At 41.7% G+C, this 26,239-nt stretch overlaps 1 long non-coding RNA gene across 1 annotated transcript in view; it reads right to left on the reverse strand.

Moving 5' to 3' along the window:
- The window catches only part of LOC109568314 (uncharacterized), a 69,520-nt gene continuing 43,281 nt past the window's right edge, over nt 1-26,239 (reverse strand). The window contains exon 3 of the long non-coding RNA XR_002182227.2: nt 1-26,239. This exon is cut by the window's right edge and continues 33,369 nt beyond it. This is a non-coding gene — a long non-coding RNA (uncharacterized lncRNA).

Here is a 26,239-nt window from a genome sequence, read left to right on the forward strand (position 1 = left end):
CCTGTGGTCATGTATGGATGTGAGAGTTGGACTGTGAAGAAAGCTGAGCACTGAAGAATAGATGCTTTTGAAGTCTGGTGCTGGAGAAGACTCTTGAGAGTCCCTTGGACTGCAAGGAGATCCAACCAGTCCATTCTGAAGGAGATCAGCCCTGGGATTTCTTTGGAAGGAATGATGCTAAAGCTGAAACTCCAGTACTTTGGCCACCTCATGCGAAGAGTTGACTCATTGGAAAAGACTCTGATGCTGGGAGGGATTGGGGGCAGGAGGATAAGGGGACGACACAGGATGAGATGGCTGGATGGCATCACTGACTCGATGGATGTGAGTTTGAGTGAACTCCGGGAGTTGGTGATGGACAGGGATGCCTGGCGTGCTGTGATTCATGGGGTCACAAAGAGTCGGACACGACTGAGTGACTAATTGAACTGAACTGAATTGAAGAGGGAAAAGAAAGAACTTAAAAAGAAGCCTTAAAAATTAAGAAATTCTGTGAGTGGCTAAACTAAATTCCAAAACTGGACTCAACACTCTATAAAAAGACAACTAATATTGACATTCAAAATAAAAATATTCAAATGTAAAATATAGAATTGAGAAGAAAAAAAAAAAAAAGGAAAGTGAAATTCGCTGTCATGTCCGATTCTTTGCGACCCCATGGACTATAGAGTCTGTGGAATTCTCCAGGCCAGAATACTGGAATGGGTAGCCTTTCCCTTCTCTAGGGGATCTTCACAACCCAGGGATCAAACCCAGGTCTACCTCTTTGCAGGTACATTCTTTACCAGCTGAGCCAGACACTAAAATAATTCAATAAATATGGATTCAGAAGTGACAGAAATGATAGAATTAGCAAATAAAGTCTATAAAAACAATATAAATGTTTTAAAGTGTGTTAGTCACTCATTCGTGTCTGACTCTTTGTGACCCCATGGACTGCAGCCTGCCAGGCTCTTCTGTCCATGGAATTCTCTAGGCAGTAATGCTGGAGTGGGTTGCCAGGCCCTTCTCCAGGGGATCTTCACAACCCAGGGACCGAACCCAGTTCTCTTGCATTGCAGGCAGATTGTTTACCATTCGATCTAGCCAGGAAGCCCCAACAAATGCTTTGGGTGCGTTTAAAGGAAAATATGAACACAGCAAATAGATAAAAGGAAGATGTGAAAAAGAATAAATTGAACTTCTCAAGCTGAAGAAAAAATACTGTACCATTAGAAATGAAAAATCTTAACAGATGATATTAATAATAGAGTAGGTAATAGCAAGAACCAGGAAACCTGAAGACCTAGGAAAAGAAAGTATACAAGCTGAAGCACAAGGAGGAAAGATACATTTAAAAGAAATGGAAAGAATCACTGATCTTTGGAAATACATTGTGTATTAATTGAAAATTTTAGATGAATACTATAAATCATGTACAAAGGAATATAGCAACAGCCTCACTGACTTCTCACCAGAAACAATGCAATTCAGAAGACCAAAACATTGAATAAAATAATAAATGAACTAAGAAATAATAATATAATAATATTAGAAATTATACTGAACCTAGTTAGTTTCATACATGATGAAAACATAATTTCAAACAAAGAAAGGCTCTGAGAATTTATCATCATGTGACATGTACTACAGAAGATATTAAAAGAATTTCTTCAGGCAGAAGTGATACCAAATGGAACTCAGGTCTACATAACTGAATGAAGAATGCTATAAATAGGGTAATAGATGGTAACTAGATCATGGTGATCATTTTGTAATATAAAAAAATTTCAAATCAGTATTTTGTGCACCTGGAAATAACATAGCGTGTGGATCAATTATACTTCAAAAAATTTAAAAATAAACAGAAATATAATGCACGAAAACTTTAAAAAAATCATAAATAGCAAGCATGTAGATCAATATAAACCACGTTTACTCATAAGTTTTTAATCAGCTGTTTAAAGCAAAAATAATGATATGTTTAGTGAGGTCTTACCTATGTAGAAGAGAGTACTTGCAATAGTAAAAAATATAGAAAGGGGAAACAGAATTTTGTCACATTTCATATATAAAATATAATTTTATTATTTGAAGGTAGACTTGAAGACTTAAAGATGCATATTAAAGCTCAAGAGAATAATTAAATGATTAAAAATGGATACATACCTATTAAGTGAGGAAAAGCCATAACATAAAATACAAATTAAAAAATTTACTGCCAAAAAGTTTTTGGAAATGATTAAAATGGTAATCAAGGTGGGCCTTTTTTTTGGGAAAACTGGGAGATTTGAATATGGATTAAATATTAAGTGATATACATAGATTTTATTATTTTTTTCAGGGGTTACAAGAGTAATGGGTTACCTAGAATATCACTTTTATCTCTAGAAAAGGTATGATTAAACACTGAAAGCTAAAATACCATGATGCTTGAAACTGATTTTCAAATGGTTCAGCAAAATGTGTGCAAGTGTGTGTTTCCATGTGAGTAACAGTTCAATTCATTGTTAACATGTGTTTTCAACTTCTTTTATTTTTTTTGTATGTTTGAGAAATTTTGCAATAGCTAGAAAAAATCATGAAAAGTGATTTTGTATACTGAAGCTACATTTTCATGGGACACTAAAATGTGTAACATAAAAGTTTCATTAAGTAACTTTAGGGTCTACAGAACTGATCTTCTCTATCTAGAGCTAGGGAACAAAGACAGCTCTCAACCAGCCCCCTGACACGTTATATCTTCTCTGACTTTCATCATCACTGTGGATCCAAGGCTCTAATTAAGGGCTATCCAGGAGAAGTTATATAATCTGAGGCATCTAGGGCAAAATGAGGATGCAGGATCCCTTGTTCCATAATTACTACCCATTTCAAGACAGAACAGTAGAGCATGAAACCAATGAGAAGCTCCTTGAAGCCCAGGGCCCCATGTGATGACCCAGGCAGCAAGCCCATGGCCATGGCCCTGGGTCTATCCTGTCTTATCTGGAACCCTCCCACACATGAGCTAATACATTTCAAGCTGACTTAAATGCTTAGTTAAAATGCCACTAGAAGACAGGACAGTCCTCCTTATGGGCAAACATCCTGTATTATTTTCTCTTTCTTGCAGCATACCTAGCATTATGCTTTACACTTTGTAAGCCCTTAAAGAGAGGGAGATGCAGTGATTAGTGAATTTACAAGGAGAAGATGTGGTCAAGAGCCATGACTTAGTAGATATGTTTCTGACTGAATCTCTTAAACTCCTCACAAAAATGAATAAAATCCCTATCTAATAGAGATCTTGCATGAGAAAATATGAGATTATTTAGCTGTATTGTCTTACTGCTAGAACACTTTATGATTCTTGGTGCATGGATGAGTGGTTTGATTGACACATGTAATGTATGTCTACACTGTATGGAATAAGGAGTGGGGAGTGTAGCAGACCGTGACTTTCCTGTGATGGTGCCCATAGCCAAGTCCATAACACATGTCCTGTGATTCCCTTCCATCAAGGCCAGCAGGAAGTCATAGCCAAACCCAATCTGAAAGTGAGCATAACAACAGAGAGCACTGCACAGAGCGACTGCTGAGTCCCAGTCTCACCATTACATTGATGCCATGTAGTTCATCTAACAGCAGCAATAACAGTATCATCACAGCTTTTATGAATGAATTGCAAACAGTAGCCTATTAAGCACCGGATCCTATTAATCATCATCTCAGAAAGTCAAACTTTCCTTTTGCTTTCATTTTTTCTTTCATTCTTTGAATTTCTCATAAAACAATTTAACTCAACAGAATTAAAATATACTTCTGGCTTTCTCTTATTAGGGCTTGTGTCATCCTGTTGGTCTTTTAAGAGCTGAAGTTCCTGGGTCTTATCCATGATTTCACTAGTCAATGCCTTGATAGAATTCTTGTTAATGTCAGACCTAATCTAGCTCAGTAGTTTTATAGAGCAGATGGTGATTATGGTGGCATTTTCTATTTTACAAAACTTAAGCACTTTATTTTACATTTTTAAAAGTATAATTTTAAAATTAGAGGTCACTTTACCCATTATGGTCTTAGTGTATAAAGGGTACTCTCAGTATGGTACACTGGCAATATTTTTTTTCAATTTACTCAGGAGAGAAGATCACATTTCAAAATGCAGAGTCTAACTTCCATAGAGAATTATTCAGAGACAAACGTTTTCTTTCATTCATGTATACATTCAGCCTACTCAATCATTTATTCTTGATTCATTCAACAAAGGTCTACAGAATGTATTTCCAGCACTGTTTTAGGTGTTATTCAGATAAACAAGATGAAAATACTTGAGTTTTTCAATAAATGATTTCACTGTCTAGAACAATGTGATCTGAGTTCTAATTAAGCCTTTCACAAATGCACAGAGATCCAGAAGGAGGGATGCCTAGGTCTACTTGAAGGCAATAGGTCCTCAAACTTGAAGACTGAAGTTTAGAGAAGACAGAGACTCGATCATTCCAGGCAGAAGGCAGCATGAGAAAAGATAGTCTTAATTTGTATCAATTAGGTCTGCATCAGTTCAGTTCAGTTCAGTTCAGTCGCTCAGTTGTGTCCGACTCCTTGCAACACCATGAATCAAAGCACGCCAGGCCTCCCCATCCATTACCAACTCCCAGAGTTCACTCAAACTCATGTCCGTCGAGTCAGTGATGCCATCCAGCCATCTCATCCTCTGTCTGTCCCCTTCTCCTCCTGCCTCCAATCCCTCCCAGCATCAGAGTCTTTTCCAATGAGTCAACTCTTCGCATGAGGTGGCCAAAGTACTGGAGTTTCAGCTTTAGCATCATTCCTTCCCAAGAAATCCCAGGGCTGATCTCCTTCAGAATGGACTGGTTGGATCTCCTTGCAGTCCAAGGGACTCTCAAGAGTCTTCTCCAACACCACAGTTCAAAAGCATCAATTCTTCGCCGCTCAGCTTTCTTCACAGTCCAACTCTCACATCCATACATGACCACTGAAAAAACCATAGCCTTGACTAGATGGACTTTGTTGGTAAAGTAATGTCTCTGATTTTCAATATGCTATCTAGGTTGGTCATAACTTTCCTTCCAAGGAGTAAGCGTCTTCTAGTTTCATGGCTGCAGTCACCATCTGCGGTGATTTTGGAGCCCCCAGAAATAAAGTCTGACATTGTTTCCACTGTTTCCTTATCGATTTCCCATGAAGTGATGGGACCAGATGCCATGATCTTTGCTTTCTGAATGTTGAGCTTTAAGCCAACTTTTTCACTCTCCACTTTCACTTTCATCAAGAGGCTTTTGAGTTCCTCTTCATTTTCTGCCATAAGGATGGTGTCATCTGCATATCTGAGGTGATTGATATTTCTCCTGGCAATCTTGATTCCAGCTTGTGCTTCCTCCAGCCCAGTGTTTCTCATGATGTACTCTGCATAGAAGTTAAATAAGCAGGGTGACAATATACAGCCTTGACGTACTCCTTTTCCTATTTGGAACCAGTCTGTTGTTCCATGTCCAGTTCTAACTGTTGCTTCCTGACCTGTATATAGGTTTCTCAAGAGGCAGGTCAGGTGGTCTGGTATTCCCATCTCTTTCAGAATTGTCCACAGTTTGTTGTGATCCACACAGTCAAAGGCTTTGGCATAGTCAATCAAGCAGAAATAGATGCTTTTCTGGAACTCTCTTGCTTTTCCCATGATCCAATGGATATTGGCAATTTGATCTCTGGTTCCTCTGCCTTTTCTAAAACCAGCTTGAACATCTGGAAGTTCACCGTTCACGTATTGCTGAAGCCTGGCTTGGAGAATTTTGAGCATTACTTTACTAGCCTGTGAGATGAGTGCAATTGTGCGGTAGTTTGAGGTCTGCGTAGTGGTTAAAAAAAAAAAGCCATCTCATGAAGTAATGGACATCCTCTGTGTAGAGATGTTTAAACAATAAATCCAGCTACCCAGTAGACATATTGTAAAAGATATGTGTTGGTCTATATGTCTCCATAACCACCTTAAATCCTGAGATTTTAGGTAGAATTATAGTGGCATGCAATTATTCCAAATAATTATTGGGAACAAAGTGACAGTTGCTCAGTCGTGTCTCTTTGTGACCCCATGGACTGTAGCCCACCAGGCTCCTCTGTTCACTGTATTCTCTAGGCAAGAATACTGGAGTGGATAGCCATTCCCTTCTCCAGGATCTTCCCAACCCAGGGATTGAACCTAGGTCTCCCGCATTGTAGGCAGATTCTTTATGGTGTGAGTTACCAGGGAAGCCCCACTGGGAACAAAGGTAAGGAATGAAATTTTTTTAAAAAGACTTTTTCATTTTTATTTGTTTATTATTAATTTCTGTGGCTACAGTTTTCTAATTTTCATTTTCCCTTCATTCTTCTTTTAAAATGACATGCTGGGCCCACTCATCTAGTGGACTCAGTTCTCTATTTTTTTAATTTATTAATATTTTAAATAAAATTGTCATGTAGTTCAGACAATATCATCTGAATTTTATGGAGGACAATTTCATTCATTTATGAATTGGCTAATTTACTGTCATGGAGGCTAAAGTTCAACAAAAGAAAAGAGGCATTTAATTTGGGAAGAAGAGACTTCGAGTTGGAAGGCGGGGTGTGCATGCTTGATAACAAGTGCCTGAAAGACTACTGCCACTGGCTACAATTTCAGGAGCGCTGACGCTAAGCACGTCCATTGCAATATGTCATTTTTTTCCTATACTCAGTGAGCAACAAACCACCCCAACCCAAATAAGAGGATGCAAAGGATCCAGAGGTTAAGTAACTCCGACAAGCCCACACAATGGGAAAGTTTAGGTTTGAACTCAAATACATTCTTCCAAGTTACAGAGTCTTCATCCCTAAGCTGTCTGCTAATGAGTAAAACTTGAACCAACAGGAGTTTTCAGAAGCTGTCTTTGCTGGCCCTCAGGAATATGAGAAAAGAGACGTTATCTATTTTAATGAATATTACTGGATTTTATTTAGCAAAAGCATTTCATTTTGAAAACATACAGACAGGTTTTGGAGAAACTGTTACTGATTCTTTCCAATTCTGGAAGTGAAATTTCATATAATGATGTATACTGAGAGTTATCAGAGCACTACATAAAATTATATTTACTTAGAAGAATTAATCTGAACTAGAACAAATTCACCAAATTAGAAAAATTCTAAAAACCTAAATGTGTTTTTAAAATATTTATGATGACAAAATATGGTTTGGAACTTTTGAATGATTGCTTGGTCAAGCAAAATGGAGAACGCAAAGCCGGATTCCCCTGTGGATGACAACAAAACCCAGTTGACGCATAAGAAAAGTACTGTGACTCCTTTCTGCACGGGGTGTCCCACGGCATTAGTAACTGAGTTGTTGCTGGTAAACTGTTGAAATCACTATCAGAAGGGAAATACAAACAGATAGCAGCTTAGTGAGCTGCAGGGACCTGAGTGGGCACAGACATTCCCTGACATTCTGATTCACCTGAAGCCTCAGTTTCTTAATATTTAAGATGTAGGCCATAAATGGAAAGGAAGTTTAAAAGAGGGGATATATATGTATATCTATGACTGATTCATTTTGCTGGACAATAGAAACTAACACAGCATTGTAAAGCAACTATTCTCCAATACAAATTGATTTAAAAAATAAGAAGCTTTCCCAGTGAATGTAACAGGTAAAAACAAATAAATGAATGAATAAAATAAGATAGGTGCCATGAAACATGTGGCTGTATGATGCTCCTTCAAGCCCAAACATACATACTAGGAGGGTAGGATTTCATGTATGTGTGAAAATGTATTTCAGTGGTTTCCAAGAAAGATCGTGTGTGGTGGTTGTGAAATTACTAAAAGGGATCCTGGAATTATTTTCAATAATTTAAACAACCAAATGTAACAGCGTATTTAATCTTTAAAAAAAAAAAACAAAAAAAACTCCCTAAGTGAAATACCAAGTTATTTCATCTTGGCTGCAATTATCACAATTTGGTGTGGCAACCTCAATTCTCCCCTCTGACCAAGAAATCTAGTAAATAGCATATATGTCTGATTAACAGTAAAAATATAGAATTAAAACACCGTAAACTATTTAAAAGGGCTTAGTTTTTGTATTGGGTGTATTTGCTTTTAATAAATGGAGGACTTGGTTCTGGTATATGTAGAGTGAGCCTTCTACTGTTACTGTGCATTTCTTCTGGAAAATTATTTTATATTTTAAAAATCATACCTGTATTTGCTCCAGCATTCTATCCCTGAGGACCTAGGTATAGAAAATAATATGAAAGGGAAAGCTACATACATAGGAACGCCCACTTTCTCTGGAACATTATACATGAAGGAGAACATAAATGACCAAGTGGGAACTGGTTAAACCAACTCTGTGTAAGCATTCCTTGCAATGTTGTGCAGGAATTGCAAATATTAATTAGAAGTAGCATATAGAAAACTAGAAAATATTTTTTATATAATGTTTAAAATTAAAAAGTAGATAAAATACATATGCATTGCTTATAACTATGCAAAATACACATAGATAATAGACTGGAAGGGAAAACAAAACATAAAATAATTTTTAAAAATAAGTGTCGATTCAAAAATATGCACATAGAGTGTGCATATTCATAAAGAATGGCTGGAGTGGAAAATTCAGATCTGGAACTAATTTTTTATGATGTGGATCCATGGGGTCACAAAGAGTTGGGCACGATTGAGTGACTAACACACACACATTAGTAATAGTATTGTCTCTTTTGAATAGTGTGAAGATCAGTGTGGTTCTTTTTTAAATTAGTGTGGATATTATTTATCAGTGTGTGTATTTCTCTTACTGTTTCCAAATGGTTGTGATGCCTTTATATTAGTTTTATAAGTAAAATATGAAAGTAAAATTGGAAATTGTTCATTTGCATATACATATTTTGGTTAGCAAAAGACTGTAAAATATGGGGACTGTTTGAAGGATTATTGTATGATGTATGATGCAGGGAAAACGGACAAAGTGTTTACATTATCTGTGTCCTGGGACTTCTGTTATTGACTTCGTATTTGGCAAGAAGTTTTTGCCTCCAGATTCCCACACCGTGTCTGGCTCAGAGACAGGGCTCAATATTTGCTAAATGAGCAGTATCAGCTTCCAAACCCCTCACCATTCGAGATTCAAATTACAGGAGTGAAGGACGTGCCTGGACCCACAGCGGGGGTCACAGTGGCCGTAAAAGAACGAAGCCCAGGTTTCCCACATTCTTCCACAGTGATGGATTCATTGCACTAAACCCATGCCTTCCACAAAGGTCATTTTCCCTGTAGTGACATTATCATCAGGAAATTTTCATCTATTCTGGAAAAAGACCTTCATTAAAATTTAACACTCTCCTCCAGGTGAGAATACTTGGTACTTCAAACCTTATGATGGTTTCTAGCTACAAAAGACGAGCTGCCCTTTCAAATTATGCCAACAAAAATTGACTTTATGTGTGTCAAAGTTTATTACCAACTCCTAAATTCAATAGTAGTCATCAGGAGTCCGGTTCTTTCGATGGGAATCTGGGATTCTAAGTTCCCGTATAATGTGGCACAGGACAGAAAAAAAAACAAACACGTCACCCTTCAAGTCTGGTCATCTCACTTAAAGGGGGTGAGAAAACTCAGATACCATACCCTTTCTGTATAAATAGGTGTTCTTTTATATCATAATCCCAAAGTCATATGTAGTTCATTGCCTTTACATCAACTCTCAATTATCTTCAAATAAATCACAATGAAATTAATAATTTATGTAAATCATAGAGTTGAATGCCTGAAATAAGACACATTTTTAAAGTCTCATTGATTAACTTTTTGTAATAATACTCATTACAATTGTATAATGCATTGCCATTTACACAATGTCTTCACATGCATGCTTTCATTAAATTCTTCTAATAATCCTATGAAGTACAAATTTTAAATCTTATTACTTTACAAATGAAAAACGTTCAGGTCTCTAAGACATGTTTGAGAAAATTACTATAGAGTCCCAAGAAAAGAAATTAATTTTCACAGTAATTCCTACACTATTTTAAATGGGATTAGAGATAAATGTCTATGGTATTTTCCAAATATGTGCCAGGCATTGTGCACTGGGTATTATACCTTAAATAAGACACATGTAGACCATGTATGTCATGTATGTGTTCATATATTTTGCAAGTCAACAGGGAGACAGTAGGGAAAAAACAGATTAAAACTCACTAAATTTAACTATTTTAAACTATGATAAAGCAGAAATACAAGGTACTATGGCAGTGAATTTTAAGGGACTGACCTGATCTGGGGTGAACAACAAAGATTTCCTTAACATAATTACTGAGGTTTGAAAGATACATGAAAATTTGCCAGGTGACTATGCAGAGCAGTGTACTGAGAATATATCTTCAGTTGATGGAAATGACACGTGGGAAGTTTCTCAGAGAGGAGCATGGTGCATGGGAAAAGGGGAAGGAACACAATACAGCCCTAGGCAGACAGTGATAGGGAGCGTGGAATTGGTCGACGTTGGGGAGGAAAGCGGGACCCCGATGGAGCCTCCTTTACAGACCAAGTTAGGATATCAGCTTTTTCCTTAGAGTGATGGGAGGTCATTTTGAGCAAGGGAATGCCATGATTAACTTTGCATTTTTGAACAGCTCACTGTTACTTGTTGTGTAGAAACCAAGAAGAGCAAAAATAAACCATGAAGACAGGCCTGGAGACCATGCACAGGGAAACAGGTCCTTACCATGAGGAAAACATATTCAAACCTAGCAGCCAACCTCACCCAAAACAGTGAGTACTAACTCTGTTGCAAGAAGCCAAGCGAGGATTCTGACAGGAGTCATCTCACAAGGAGGGATGAAGAACTTCAGACAAGAGAGGAAGCGACTCTCCTAAGATTCTTAGATACCCTGGCTTACATCCACAATGATGGCTGTTTTCCTTGATTTCCCCTTTATTTCTGGACACACCTGAGGAAGGGCATGTGTTAATCATGCTTTTTGATTATCTATTTCTGATGCTTTAACATCTGGTGCCTTGCTGACTTCGGAGAGGTTGCTCCTCTCAAGGTCCATCAATTTCTAGAGACATTACAGGACATGCCTGCGAGTGCACCCCTCATATGCAAACCAACCACACCCCGAGTGCCTTCTTTATGGGGCTCTTACACTTTGGGCCACTATTCATCTGTCTTAATCACCCAGGGCCAGGCGCCAGAAGGTTTAACCAGATTCAGCCTCTACTCCCCAGAGTCTGCTGAAATGATTCAGATTAGCCCATCATAAACCGACTTACACTGCGTCCACAGTAAAGGCTCCTGCCCACCTTCTCTCTCTTCTCCCTCAGCCTCCAGACTGACCCTGGCACTCCCAGCCCCACCCTGTGTGATCCCCTGTGCTGTGAGCCCCCTCCCTTGAGACTCTGAGTAGTGAACTGTCTTTTTAAAGGCAGTTGCCTTCTCTGTTGGCTCCACCCTACCTGACTATGATAAAACCTGCACTTTCACAAACTTAACATAAATCTTTCAAGTGAAGCTCCACTTTCTGGCAAATAGTGTCCAGCATTCGCAGAGGGCGTGCTAAGTGTTAGGCATCGTTCTACACACTTGGCCCGCAGTAACTCAGCTAATCCTCACAAAACCATGTTATTACTATTTAAGGGGTCTATCCTTATTCCATTTTACAGATGGCAAAGTTAAGGCACAGTGAAGTGAAGTGAGGACTTCCCAGGTGGCTCAGTGGTAAAGAATCTGCCTCCCAATGCAGGACACGTGGGTTTGATCCCTGGGTCTGGAAGATCCACTGGAGGAGAAAATGGCAACCCACTTCAATATTCTTGCTGGGATATCCCCATGAATGGAGGATCCTGGTGGGAGTCCAGGGGGTCACAAAAGAATCGGACATGACTGAATGCCTGAGCATGCACACAGGAGATGAAGTGACTCTCTACACCACACAGCTTGGAAGTGGAAAGCTCAGCTCCAAGCCCATTTCTGTCTGACTTCAAAGCCCTCTCTACTGACATGACAACTGATTCTTCTGAGGAATGTGGGGGAAAGAGTACAGAACCTTCTTCAGAGAATAAAGTGCATGAAAGAGAGAGAGAGTGCAGCTCTAGGATTGTCTATTCATGGGGCCACGGATGAGAAAATGGGAAAACGGGAGTCATAAGGGCAGTTGCACACACACCCAGATAGGAAAACTGCGCCCGGCAATGGAGACATAGCGGAATTTTCCTTAAATGAGCATCAGGGCCAATATGATCACTCTCAGAGGCCGCATTTGCCTCTTGGCCAGTTCTAATTATCAGCATCGATGCTTTCTATCGGCAATTATCCAGGCTCAGGGAGCTGCCTCAGTAAATAATTGGAGTGCAGGGGGCCCCGGAAGGTTATTCACACAGGCACACTGGCTTTGCTCCCCAGCTCTGACTTGCAGTCAGCATGGCCTGAGTGGGAGCAATATGGGCCTCTGCAAATCTGGCCCAGGGCTGTTGAGCAAATTGCAAAGCTGATCTCTCTGCATTAAGAGAAGCCCATTAGCACAACGGAGCTATTGTAGCTGTCAGATCACTGGGTGCCTGGCCGAACCTGCCTGCTCTTCCTCCGAGGAGCCTGGCTCTCAGGGGACCTGGGTTTGCCTTTGAGATGATCAAAGGGAAGTTGTTCTCCACTCACTCTGACTTCTCAGTGAAGGAGGACTTACCCAGTAAATTAAAACACTGGTTTTCCTCCTCTCTCATCAAATGCGTGGGTTTTTTTTTCCCCTCCCTTGAAACAGTTCTGACATTAACTGTGCAGAGTTAGCACAGACCCCAGAAGTTAAGGGCTTGGTCCCACAGGACTGCCCTCACTTCAGATGGATGATCGCACGTCTAGGAGGTCACCCATGCTCCTGGCTTATAGGCTATAATTTGGGGGTTCCTATAATCTTCCCCCCACCCCAAGCTTGATGGTTTGCTAGAATAGCTCACAAAAGCCAGGGAAATACTTTACTTGGTATCACTGACAAATTCCCAGGTGGCACAGTGGTAAAGAACCCTCCTGCCAGTGCAGGAGATACAAAAGATGTAGGTTCAATCCCTGGTCAGGGAAGATTCCTCCAGAGTAGGAAGTGGCAACCCACTCCAGAATTCTTGCCTGAGAAACCCGATGGACAGAGGAATGTGATGGGCTACAGTCCATGCGGTCACACAGAATCAGACACGACTAAGCAACTGAGCGCACACTGATTTGTTACAAAGGATGCAACTCAGGAAAAGACCCTGATTCTGGGAAATATTGAAGGCAGAAGGAAAAGAGGGCAACAGAAGATGAGATGGCTGGGTGACATCTCTGATTCAATGGACATGAACCTGGGCAAACTCTGGGAGATGGTGAGGGACGGGGAAGCCTGGTATGCTGCAGTCCATGGAGATGTGAAGGGTGACACAGGACTTGGTGACTGAACAACAGCCACAACGACTCAGGAACAGCCACATGGGAGAGATGACCAGGGCAAGGCTGTGGGCAGGGGCACAGAGATCCCATGTCCTCCCCAGATACGTCCTCTCCTGAGACCTTGATGTGTTCACCAACTCAGAAGCTCTCCAGGTGCCTTTGGTAAGGGTTCTTACGGAGGCTTCTTTACCCAGCCCAGTTGATTTAGGTGTTAATCATTGATGAATAATTCAACCCCTGGCCCATCTCCCTTCCTTGGGTGGCGGGGGAGGGGGGATGGCCCTGAAAGTCCCAAGCTTCTAATCATCTATAGTCAAGTGGTAACCAACTCCTCATCTTTGGGTGCTTTCCAAAAGTCACCTCACTAACGTAAACTCAGACATGGATGAAAGGGGTTGTTACAAATAACAAAAGACCCTTCTTTAACCTTTATCCCTCCAGAGCATCTCAGAAGCCAGGCAGGAAGACCAAGTGTACATTTTTAATTATTTCATAGTATGACATGGGATCAGAGGCACAGAATAGGAATAATTCAATTTCTTTTTAACACTTTTTGGGTGACCTATTCCATTGTCCCAGAAAATGTACCAAACAGGAGAAACATACAGACTAAAATCAGGATGTCTCTGGTATGGGCCAGTCATGGTTGGTGTGGTCCATGAACAGCTGGTGAAGTTGCCCTGCAGTCAGGACTGGGGAGAAGGCCTGGGAGACCTGTGTATGTAACAGCCTGACCTGGTACCACATGGTCAGTGGTAAGATAAAGAGTGTGATCCTTAGCCCAATCTGCTTCCTGTTTCTCAGACTTGTCTTTCAAATGTGGGAACCTAGGCTGTGTTTCCCTAGTACACCTTCTAGAATAAGCTTCAGATGTCCTCTGCTTCCATCAGCACCTTCCCACAGAACAGCCTGACTTCCCACTCTAAGACCAGGGAAATAAGGGAAGTCTCTGGGGGCCCAGTGGTTAGTCCAAGTGTGTCGGTCACTCAGTCATGTCTGACTCTTTGTGACCCAGTGGACAGTAGCCCACCAGGCTCCTCTGTCCATGGGATTCTCCAGACAAAAATACTGGAGTGCATTGCCATTCCCTTCTCCAGGAGATCTTCCTGACCCGGGGATAGAATCCAGGTCTCCTGAATTGCAGGCAGATTCTTTACTGTCTGAACTTTCACTTCCTGGGCTGAGCTTTCACTTCCTGGGTCCAGGTTCAATCCCTGGTCAGGGAACTAAGATCCCACAGGCCACAGGGTGTGTCCAAAAGCATATGAAGTAAAATCGGAAAAATGAACCATCTTATCCAACACATTGCCTCTGCATCTGACCCTTCTCCCACTTATTTAATATCCACTTTTCTGAGCACGATTACTCTGGATATGGGAAACTTTTCTTTGCCTGTTTTTCATGGTGGAGAAACATCTCAAAGTCACCAACAATTTCTCTTTGTCTCTTTCTTTGCTTCTCAATGCTGTTTCTATTCTCATCATCCCTCCCACTTGGCTGTAATAAGACGTTTCCCAAGAAATCAGAATCGTTCTTCCTTCTGCCGTCTCCTCACGTCCTATTCATCTGCCGGTTCGCCTCTCTTCTCTCCACAAGCTGTGTCTCCGTTGAATAAAGATGCTACATTTTCAGCAGCACTGAAATAGACACTGTTTCTGGAGCTTTTGAAAAGACAAGGTGGGTTGGCACCCAAACATTCCCTAGGCTTTGTGACTAGGAAAGCTGCATCTTTTTTCCTACTCAGCCAAGCCAAATACACTTTCTGTTTGCCTTTTAATTTACATTCTTCAGAAAAATAAATTGTAGTACACAATTCCTGAAAAGTGGGTGAAGAGTGATATTTTAATAAAATAAGATTGTGGGAGTGAATCACGGCTGCTAAGGACTGACAGGCGGGATGGAAGGGAAATGATTCTCTGATGTACAATTTAATTGCATGTTTCCTGGTTTTCTAGCATTTCCCATCTCTAGTATCCTGGGAACTTGTGCCTGAACCCAACACAAGTTCACCCACCTTCCCATTCTTACCTACAGCCCCTGAGAAACATCTGTTATATAAACAGAGTGACCCCGGTATTTAACAAACGTACAGTAACATTCATTTTGTTCCTTCAAATTATTTTCTGACAAAGACTATTTCACTCAAACCACAATGGACTGTTGTCTTTTTAGGAACTGTATCCTAAAAGATCCAGGGTTTCTACCCCATTACTTCTTGCCAGCATTAGCTACTTAACTGGATCTCAGTTAATGAATTCAGAGCCAACTCCTGCATCTCATAGGAAGTATAGTTTTGTCATTTTGTAGTTATGTGTTTAATTCCCATGATGTTTTCAAGTATAATAAGATCATTTTATTTTCAAGATCGAGCTCTATCAACTTTTTCTTAACTACACATACTCTTTCAAAGCTTGGAAGATTGAAGACATCACTGGTGAAATTAAAAAGAAAATGCTGAGGAATGTTGAAACATTTGGGGGATAACAGTAGAGCTTTGAAGAAGACAATTTAAGTAGGATGTCCAACTTTGAGTTGGTAAGTCCTTGAATGTTTAATTTGAAGATGCCAACCATCATACCCACAAAATTACTACAGGTATTGAAAGTAGACAGTCCTGGGGATTGAGCCTATCTATGACCTTGGAGAAGGAAATGGCAACCCACTCCAGTACTCTTGCCTGGAAAATCACACGGACAGAGGAGCTTGGTGCAGGCTACTGTCCATGGGGTGGCAAAGAGTTGGGCATGACTGAGCGACTTCACTTTCACTTTCACTATGACCTTGAAAAACTGCATGGAATAGTTTATCTGAGCCTTGGTTTTCCAAAGTACAAAGTGGGAGTAATTGTACACAGAGGGTAGAGTTATTGTGAGAACAGAGACATGAATGAACCTAGATCAGAGTTCAATCAGGAGAATAAAACCACAGTAAGTGTCTCAAAAAGAGGGGACCAAGGACACATGATTGGCTGCCCAGGCACTGGAAAGCTGAGAGAGCAGATTAAAACTAGTAACTGCAAGTCAGTGTCTTCCCATGGAGCTGAGGGAAGAGACCGGATGAGGGATAGTACCAGAAACCTGAGCCTATACAGGGAGTAGAACATTCTGAGCTTCAAATGCCTGATTTCATTTCCCAAAGGACTGATGGGAGGAGGAACATGGAACGTTCTTACAGCGGTGAAGAGTTGGACCCTTGGACCAGGCTGTCTGGGTTCAGATCCAGCTCTGGCACTTAACTTGCTCTGTGTCTTGAACAAACCATGTAACCTCTTGATTCTTTAACATGCACATTGGTGAAATGGGGACAAAAATACCACCCATCTCATAAGGACTCAGTGAAACAAAATATGCACCAGATATAATACATATAAAGTGTGACACGTGGTCAGTGCAATATGAGTTCTTTGCTAATATTGTTAGGAATATTGTTTTACTGTCATTATCACTCATTTTTTAATCTTTTGGCAAAAGCCCCTTTCACACACGGAAACTGGAAGAATGTAAAGTAAATATTGTCTCCACTGAGTTGGCCTGTCCTTTCTGATCAGCTGTCCACCACTTGCTCATAAGCTCGTGAAAGCGAGAATCCTTTCTTTTTTGTTGCAAAGTTTTCTATGACTGATAACACTGTTCCTGGTATAAGAGAGGGATGCAGTGAGCATTTACAGGCTGAATGAAATAGATGGAAACTCCTGATTTCTGATTTAGGCATCTGGGTAAATGGTGGTGTCATTCCTTTATTTAAGGCCATATTGAGAGAGATCAGGAAAAATTCAATATAGAGATGGAACAGTATATAGATCAGGAAAAGTTCAACATATATAGAACTGGACAGTGTTGCCCAAAGAAAACATATGAAACAGGAAAGAGTGTGTGTGCATATATACAATTAGGCATATATGTATATATATGCCTTTACTGTATGCTAGGCACTGTTTCAAACACTAAAACAATTGTGAAATAGAAGTAGGTAAAACTTCTTGCTGTCACCAAACTATGTGGGGCATTCTGATGATGAATGTGATAAAAGAGTGAGTTACATGGACTGTTCAGAATTAAGTTAAGTGCCATGGTAGAGGTTGAAATTTTATTTACTTTTTAATTAAAGTATGGTATATTTACAATATTAGTTTCAGGTGTACAGCATAGTGATTTAGTATCTTTTTAGATTATATTCCACTAAAAATTATTATAAGATCACGGCTGTAATCCCTTGTGCTGTACGATAATCCCTGTTACTCGTCTGTTTCATACACACTGGTTTGTATTTCTTAATCCCTAATGCACCCTCCCCACTTCCCGCTCCCCACTGGTTACCACTTGTTTGTTCTCTGTATCTGCAAGTCTGTTTCTGTTTTGCATATATGCTCACTTGTATTAATTTTTAGATTCATCATATGATGATATCATATAGAGGTTGAAACTTTGAACGTGTTGATCAGAGTAGGCGTAAGTGAAGACATTTGCACAGACTTAGAAGTGAGGCAGTGGGCCACATGGACGTCAAAAGAAGATGAAATGACAAGTGTGAGCCCCCTGACACAGAAGCATGTCTCATTTGCTCTAGAATGAAGAAGAAGCCTCTGTGGACACTACAGAGCAAGCAGGAGGGCAGCAGATGAGTCAGCAAAGTGGAGAAAGCCCAGACGGCCAGGGCAGTGGACGCCCCTCTGAGGATGCAGCTTCGTTCTGAGTGAGGCGAGGGGTGAGAGGGCTGAGTTGGGGCCTGAAGTGGACTCACATTTGAAAGGATCCTCCAGCCCACTGGTTCACGATAGCGCGGTGCCCAAGTGTAGATGCAGGAAGAGCAGGTAGAAAGTAGCTGCAATGGTTCTTGTAAGAGACAAAGGCTGGCTTGGACCCTAGTAGTAGCAGAGGAGTCAGAAATAGGTCAGATGTGGGTAAATATGAAAGCCAAGCCAAGTCAACAGGATTTACTCAAGGATTGGATGTGGATTATTAAAAAGAAAAAAAAAATGTCAAGGGTATCTCAGAAGTTTCTGACCCCCAGTGCTCAAAGAATAGAGTTGCCTTTCATTGTGTGAAGAGCAGAACTGTGTGAAAAACTAGAATTTTCCCAGCTGTAAAACACACTGATATTTAAGGAAGGAAAAGAAGACAAACCAATAAAGACCCTGGATGGGAGAAGCCAGAAAAGGCAAAATAATATTGAACTATATTTCTAAAGAGAACAAGAAAGTCAATGATGGCTTAGTTCTTAAGAGGGAATATGGAATAGTATCAGCATTTTTCCACGTTATCCCATTTAACCTGGGTTGTAGACACTGAATTTATCTCAACTAATGCAGAATAAGCTTTCCTTATAGAGAAGAGCCAAGGATTGGTGAGTGGAGAGGTAAGCCTTGAAACTGACCCAAGGAAGAAAACATGAAAAGTGAGGGGAGAAAGAGCTTAAAACTTTATCACCCCAGGATTGTAGGGTGGTAATGAGGTCACCACTGAAGTGGTGTGCTTTGCCTTCTGTGCCTTATGGTGGGAAATAACAAAATGTATACGTAACGAAAATCTTACAGGGAAAAAAAAGGCTTGGGACAAATTCATTGGTTTTCTATTACTCCTGAAACAAATTACCATAAACCAATTATCAAAGCAGCACAGATCTGTAATTACACAGTCCTAGAGGTCAGGAATCCAAACTTGGTTTCACTGGGCTGAACTCATGTCAGCAGGGCTGTGTCATTCTGAAAGCCCTTCGGGAGGATTGTTTCCTGCCTTTTCCAGCTTGTAGAGGCTCCCTGGTTCATTCATTCTTTGGCTCATGGCCCCTTCCCTCCAGTTTCAAGAGAGCTTCGTAGCATCTTCTCATCTCCTCTGTCTCTTACCCCTGCTTTCTTTTCAACAGTCCCCTTCTATCCCACACTGGGTCTCCATGAAGAAGGAATTCATAGGGGCTGGACTCCATCTTAGGCCTATTCATGCTGATCATGCTCAGCCACCTTTCCAATGGACTCTGAACTCTGTGTTTGCTGCTGCTGCTGCTAAGTCACTTTAGTCGTGTCTGACTCTATGCGGTCCCATAGATGGCAGCCCACCAGGCTCCCCGTCCCTGGGATTCTCCAGGCAAGAATACTGGAGTGGGTTGCCATTTCCTTCTCCAATGCATGAAAGTGAAAAGTGAAAGTGAAGTCGCTCAGTCATGTCCGACCCTCAGCGACCCCATGGACTGCAGCCCACCAGGCTCCTCCATCCGTGGGATTTTCCAGGCAAGAGTACTGGCGTGGGGTGCCATTGCCTTCTCCAGAACTCTGTGTTTAGTACCTATGAAAATAACAACAGAAGGATAAGACCCCCTCCACACAGGGGAACCTTGAGGATCATATCTAGGTTACACATCGCCTAAGAGAAAACACACTAATCACCCCTTCCTCCAAACAGGCCATAAATTTTTCTGTATCTATCGGAGTGTAACCTTGGGTTTACTGATTATTGACTAATTGTTTGACTGAGCACATGAGCACATAGCACATGAATGATGGGGTTATTGGGATTGTATTTTCCTTGGTTTATTAAGTCTCAAGGAATTTGAAGTGGTGGGTTCAGACACATACACATGGGGTATAAAAGATTTTCACAAATGCTGGTCAGGGTCCTTGGCTAAGAGGAGACTTTACCTTGGGCCCACCGGTGTAATAAACTGCACTCCACTATCTGCATTGTCCTTCTGAGTGAGTTTGTTTCCCGGAACATGTGGCTACAACATCCAGACTTCATGCAGAATATCACAATGAAACCAAGACCAGGCATCAGCAGTGAGCATGGGGTTTTCTTCATAGTAGTCACTGGAGACAGAAGTTGTCCTAATTCTCTGTCCAGCTGGGTCTTGGGCTCTTTGAGAAGCAGGGTTGAGTAGCCTTGTGGGGGTGGGGGAACTGGCGTGTAAGCCACTGTTTCAGAACCAACAGCCTCCAGGAACTGCAGGGATGCAATGGTGACCAAAGGGGTTGTCAAGGAGGGAGAAATTTTCCTCCAACCTTTTAGGTTCTTCTGGCTGGTCTATGAAATTGGCATGAGACAGATTACTAGGAGAAAACCAAACAGAGGCTCAATAACATACATACATGGGAGAGACCCAGGAAAACGGTAGCTCACCAAATGGCCAAAACCTTCACCTTAAATACCATCTTCAGCTAAAGACAAAAGAAAATATTGGGGGTGATGGTTGGGGACCTCAAAGAGCAGGAAGGCAATTGACATGAAAAGAAAATGTTTGGTAAATAAATGTTTGCTGAGCTGGGATGAGACAATGGACACAGAGAGGAATTTTAACAAAAGACAATTTGCTAGGTTCCTCCCTGTTTACAGGCTTCCCTGAAAGCTCAGTTGGTAAAGAATCTGCCTGCAATGCAGGAGATCCCGGTTTGATTCCTCGATTGGAAAGATCTGCTGTAGAAGAGATGGGCTACCCAGACCCCAGTATTCTTGGGCTTCCCTGGTGGCTCAGCTGGTAAAGAATCCACCTGCAATGTGGGAGACCTGGGTTCGATCCCTGGGTTGGGAAGATCCCCTGGAGAAGGGAATGGCTACCCACTCCAGTATTCTGGCCTAGAAAATTTCATGGACTGTATAGTCCATGGGCTCTCAAAGAGTCGGACACAACAGAGTGACTTTGACTTTGACTTTCCCTGTCTACACCGAGGTCACACTGGTGTTACCTCTGGTGACAACGCCCTTCCTGGAACGGGCGTTGCAAAGAGTCTTCAGTCTTTGCAACCCCAAGGAGGCAACAATACTGTAGTGAGTTGCTATTCCCTTCTCCAGAGGATCTTCCCAACACAGGGATCAACCTGCATTATAGGCAGGTTTTTTTTAACCACCTGAGTCACTAGGGAAGATCCCAGTAGGGGAGAGGGTCAAAAATTCTTTCTGTCTTTTGGGTCTGGATCATTTTAAGCTCAAAATAATCTGCATGCCCAGGAGATATTTGGGGGTGGCGAATTTTGCTCCTCTCTGGGATATTTAGTAACTAAGATGAAGAAGTGAGGAAGGCTGAAGCAGTGACCAAAAAAAAAAAAAAAAGCATTCTGTTTACCACTCCTACATGTGGCACTAAATGTGTGAAAACTGATAGACGAGAGCAAAGGAATATTAGGAACTAATTACCAGGAACCATGGGTAAAAACAGTGATATTGACATGCACACAGCTATGTAAAATAGATGATTAATAAGGACCTACTGTATAGCACGGGGAGCTCTACTCAATACTCTGTAGTGACATATATGGGAAGAGAGTCTAAAAAAGAGTGGATGTATATGTGTATGTGTAACTGATTCACTTCACTGTACAGCAGAATATAACAACATTGTATATCATCCATACTCCAATACAAATTAATTTAAAAAACAAACAGAAAACCAGCTAGAGTCCTGGTCAGACCTCTGCAGCAGAGAAATCCTTCTCAACTGAGCAAAGCTAAAAATCGTAATTAAAGTGAGTTCAGTCTGCAGGAGTCAGAATCCGTCATGAAATTAGAGCCCACAAAAGCAAATTCTACCCAAATATTGCAGGTAAGTTAGAGGCACAGTATGCTTGCCTTTACCCAGGCAACTTGCACCTAAGGACAGAGAAAACCTCATCACTCCAAGGACAATGTATAGAATATCCTATTCATTCATTTTTAATTCACTGTTCTCCCCACAGAAGCTGCTAAGTGTAAGCAGGTGATGAGCCACGGAAATCTATGACAAAACCCAGATCTTGGGGCTCATAGCTTGTCTGGTTGCTCAGAAATGTGACCCAGTTCCTAAAACATTCCTGAGTCCTGGGAGTCTGCAGCTCAGAAGCAGAAGTGAAGGTGCGAGTGAACTAAAGCAGGAGGCGGAGGTGTGAGAGGGACTGGCTTATCTCACTGTGTCTGCAAACCCCATCACTGTGCAGGTGCTCTAGGCTTATGGGAAAGCCCCTAACAGCCCTCCAGATGCATGACCGAAAATGCTAAGTCACCTGCCTCTATTCTTACCTAGCTCTGTCTCTGAAAACAAGTTCATGGGGTTCTCAAGGCAAGAACACTGAAATGGTTTGCCATTCCCTTATCCAGTGGGCCACTTTTCTTCAGAACTCTCCACCATGACCCATCCGTCTTGGGTGGCCCTATATGGCCTGGCTCATAGTTTCTTTGAGTTAGACAAGGCTGTGGTCCATGTGATCAGATTGGTTAGTTTTCTGTGATTGTGGTTTTCAGTCTGGCTGCCCTCTGATGGAGAAGGATAAGAGGCTTATGGAAGCTTCCTGATGGGAAAGACTGACTGAGGGGAAAACTGGGTCTTGTTCTGATGGGTGGGGCCATGCTCAGTAAATCTTTAATCCAATTTTCTTTTGATGGGTGGGGCTGTATTCCCTCCCTGTTATTTACCTGGGGCCAAACTATGGTGGAGATAATGAAGATAATGGTGGCCTCCTTCAAAAGGTCCCATGCATTGTACTGCTAGACTCACTGCACCCAACCCTGCACCAGGCCACCACTGACCCATGCCTTCACTGGAGACTCCTGGACACTTCCGGGCAAGTCCAGGTCAGTCTTTTGTGGGGTCACTGCTCCTTTCTACTGAGTCCTGGTGCACAGAAAGTTCTGTTTGTGCCTGCCAAGAGTCTCTTTCCTACTCCTGTGTAAGTTCTGGCAGCTCTATGGTGGGGTTAATGGTGACCTCCTCCAAGAGGGCTTATGCCATACCCAAGTCTGCTACACCCAGAGCCCCTGCCCCTGTGACTGTCCACTGCTGAGCTGTACCTCCATAGGAGATGATCAAACACAGCTCTGTCTCAGTCTCTGTAGGGTCTCTGAAAAGGCAGAGGAATCAGAGATCAAATTGCCAATACCCATTGGATCATCAAAAAAGCCAGAGAGTTCCAGAAAAAAATATATATTTCCGCTTTATTGACTATGCCAAAGGCTTTGACTGTGTGGATCACAACAAACTGTGGGAAATTCTTCAAGAGATGGGAATACCAGACCACATGACCTGCATCAGGAAGCAACAGTTAGAACTGGACATGGAACAACAGACTGGTTCCAAACAGGGAAAGAAGTATGTCAAGGCTGTATATTGTCACCCTGCTCATTTAACTTATATTCAGAGTACATCATGAGAAATGCTGGGCTGGATGAAGCACAAGCTGGAATCAATTTTTCTGGGAGAAATATCAATAACCTCAGATATGCAGATGACACTACCCTTGTGGCAGAATGCAAAGGAGAACTAAAAAGCCTCTTGATGAAAGTGAAAGAGGAGAATGAAAAATTTGGCTTAAAACTCAACATTCAGAAAGCTAAGATCATGGCATCTGGTCCCATCACTACATGGCAAATAGATGGGGAAGCAGTGGAAATAGTGACTGACTTTATTGTTTTGGGCTCCAAAATCACTGCAGATGGTGACTGTAGCCATGAAATTAAAAGACGCTTCCTCCTTGGAAGAAAAGTTATGACCAACCTAGACAGCATATTAAAAAGCAGAGAAATTACTTTGCCAACAAAAGTCTGTCTAGTCAAAGCTATACATTTTGCAGTAGTCACGTATGGATGTGAGAGTTGGACTATAAACAAAGTTGAGCACCAAAGAATTGATGCTTTTGAACTGCAGTGTTGGAAAACACTCTTGAGAGTCCCTTGGACTACAGTCCATCCTAAAGGAAATCAGTCCTGAATATTCATTGGAAGGACTGATGCTGAAGCTGAAACTCCAATACTTTGGCCACCTGATGTGAAGAGCTGACTCATTTGAAAAGACCCCGATGCTGGGAAAGATTGAAGGCAGGAGGAGAAGGGGATGACAGAGGATGAGATGGTTGGATGGCATCACTGACTCAATGGACAGGAGTTTGAGTAAATTCCGGGAGTTGGAAATGGACAGGGAGGCCTGGCGCACTGCAGTCCATGGGGTCACAAAGAGTTGGATATGATTGAGCCACTGAACTGAACTACTGAAAACAAACAAACAAAAACCAAATAAATCAATAGCAAATAACTCACCTTCAATCATCCCCTGTCCTCCTCCCTCAGAAGCCTCCCCGCATTTGGTCAAAGTCACTGTGCTGCAGAGGAGGTGAGGAAACCTCTAAGTGTTATGAGTAACAAGGGGGATAACTAACAACATTAATGTTCTAAGGTATTCTAAAAGCTGTGTATATAGCACATTTAGTTCAGTTCCATCAATACGTAATCAACGAGGAAACTAGTATTATTATCTCATTGCATGGCATGGCTGTGTTGGACCTTGGATTCAAACCAGTCTAAAAGCATTTAAGAAGCACGTATAAAATCAGCATTTATCTTGCTATTGCCTGGCTCTGCTTCTAACAAAAGAGAACTAAAGAGACATGGTTCCAAATAAGAAGGCATGATTTTGGCTTTGCATAATTGACATCGTTATCTGTCAGGTGGCTTGACTCAGCCCAGGGGCCATTATAAGATCATTAGGAAAGGCGAGCCCTAGGTCCCGAAGGCCAATCACTGGTGCTCTAATCTCAGGAGAAGCAGCGTCCCTGACAGGGGCCTCGGGGAGAAATGTATTGAAGCAGAGAGAAGAGTGTAATGAGTGAATCAAGGTGGGAAAATCGCTGCCTGCGCACCAGTGAACAGGATCATTTCCGTGAAGATGCAGATGAGCTCCAGGGCAGCCTCCCCACCACCCTTCTCCTTTTCCCTGGTCCCACAGCAGCAGCTGTCCGAGATGTCAGAGAGCTGAGCAAGGACAGGGGCAGAGGAAAGGCAGGTGTCCCTGACATCAACAGGCAGGCTCCAATCAGCAGATGCCAGCCTAGCCCAGAGTCCCTCCCACCACTGACACGGCGACCGTTAGGGTCAGAGTCTCGTGCGTTTCTTTCAAGAACACAAACTTTGCTTAGAATAGGAATGGGACTTGAGGAAGAGAATGAGAACACAGCCTCCTAATTGCAGCAGAATCTAATTTTAAAATCTCCTTTTCAGTAGGCATCTGGATGTTCTGTTTTAATGCGACCAATTACCTGGGGTCTATTTCCTGCCCAGCAGCCTATGGAGAGAAGTACTGGAGGAGAAAATGATGTAATGAGAAGCAGGCCTAGGACAAGCCTAAGTGTCTTGCACAAAAGCATACTGGCTGCAGCAAGGGGCTCCTGATTACCACACATCTCAGAAAACCTTGGCACTGGGCTGATCCAAATTAGATGCCAACATCGGGGAACATTTCTTTTCCATGCTTTTTTTTTTTTTTTTTCCTTTCCTCTTCAGAGTGATTAGATGTTGAACGGTAAAAGGAAAATATTTCAGTCGTGTTACATTTTGTAAAGAACACCTTGAAATCACCATGGCTGGATAAGCCTGGTTCACCCCTGCTCTAATGTTTCCCAAACCATCTTTTACCAGAATGGTGAACATCTTGCAAAGTCTGGTCTATGAGATAGATCGTTTCAATGATGTTTTGCAGTATTATCATACTCAGCATGCCAAGGCACACAGAAGTTAGGGAATTCACTACAAACCAGTTTGTAATCAAAGTTTACCTTTATTAAGGTGCACTGTGCACCATGCATGGGGATAGTCACTCTGCAGAGATGGTGCTTCTGAAACCCACCAGCAACCTCTTAAAGGGGATAACATTATCATTTTTTTATAGATAAGAAATCATAGACTAAGATGGATTAAATAGCTTATTTAAACTCATACAGGGGCTTCCCTGATGGCTTAGCGGGTAAAGAATCTACTTGCAATGTAGGAGACACAGGAAATGTGTTCAATCCCTGGGTCAGGAGATCCCTGGGAGAAGAAAACTCACTCTAGTATTCTTGCCTGGGAAATCCCATGGACAGAGGAGCCTGGCCAGCTG

Source organism: Bos indicus, chromosome 14, assembly GCF_029378745.1.
Source record: "Bos indicus isolate NIAB-ARS_2022 breed Sahiwal x Tharparkar chromosome 14, NIAB-ARS_B.indTharparkar_mat_pri_1.0, whole genome shotgun sequence".
Classification (NCBI taxonomy): domain Eukaryota; kingdom Metazoa; phylum Chordata; class Mammalia; order Artiodactyla; family Bovidae; genus Bos; species Bos indicus.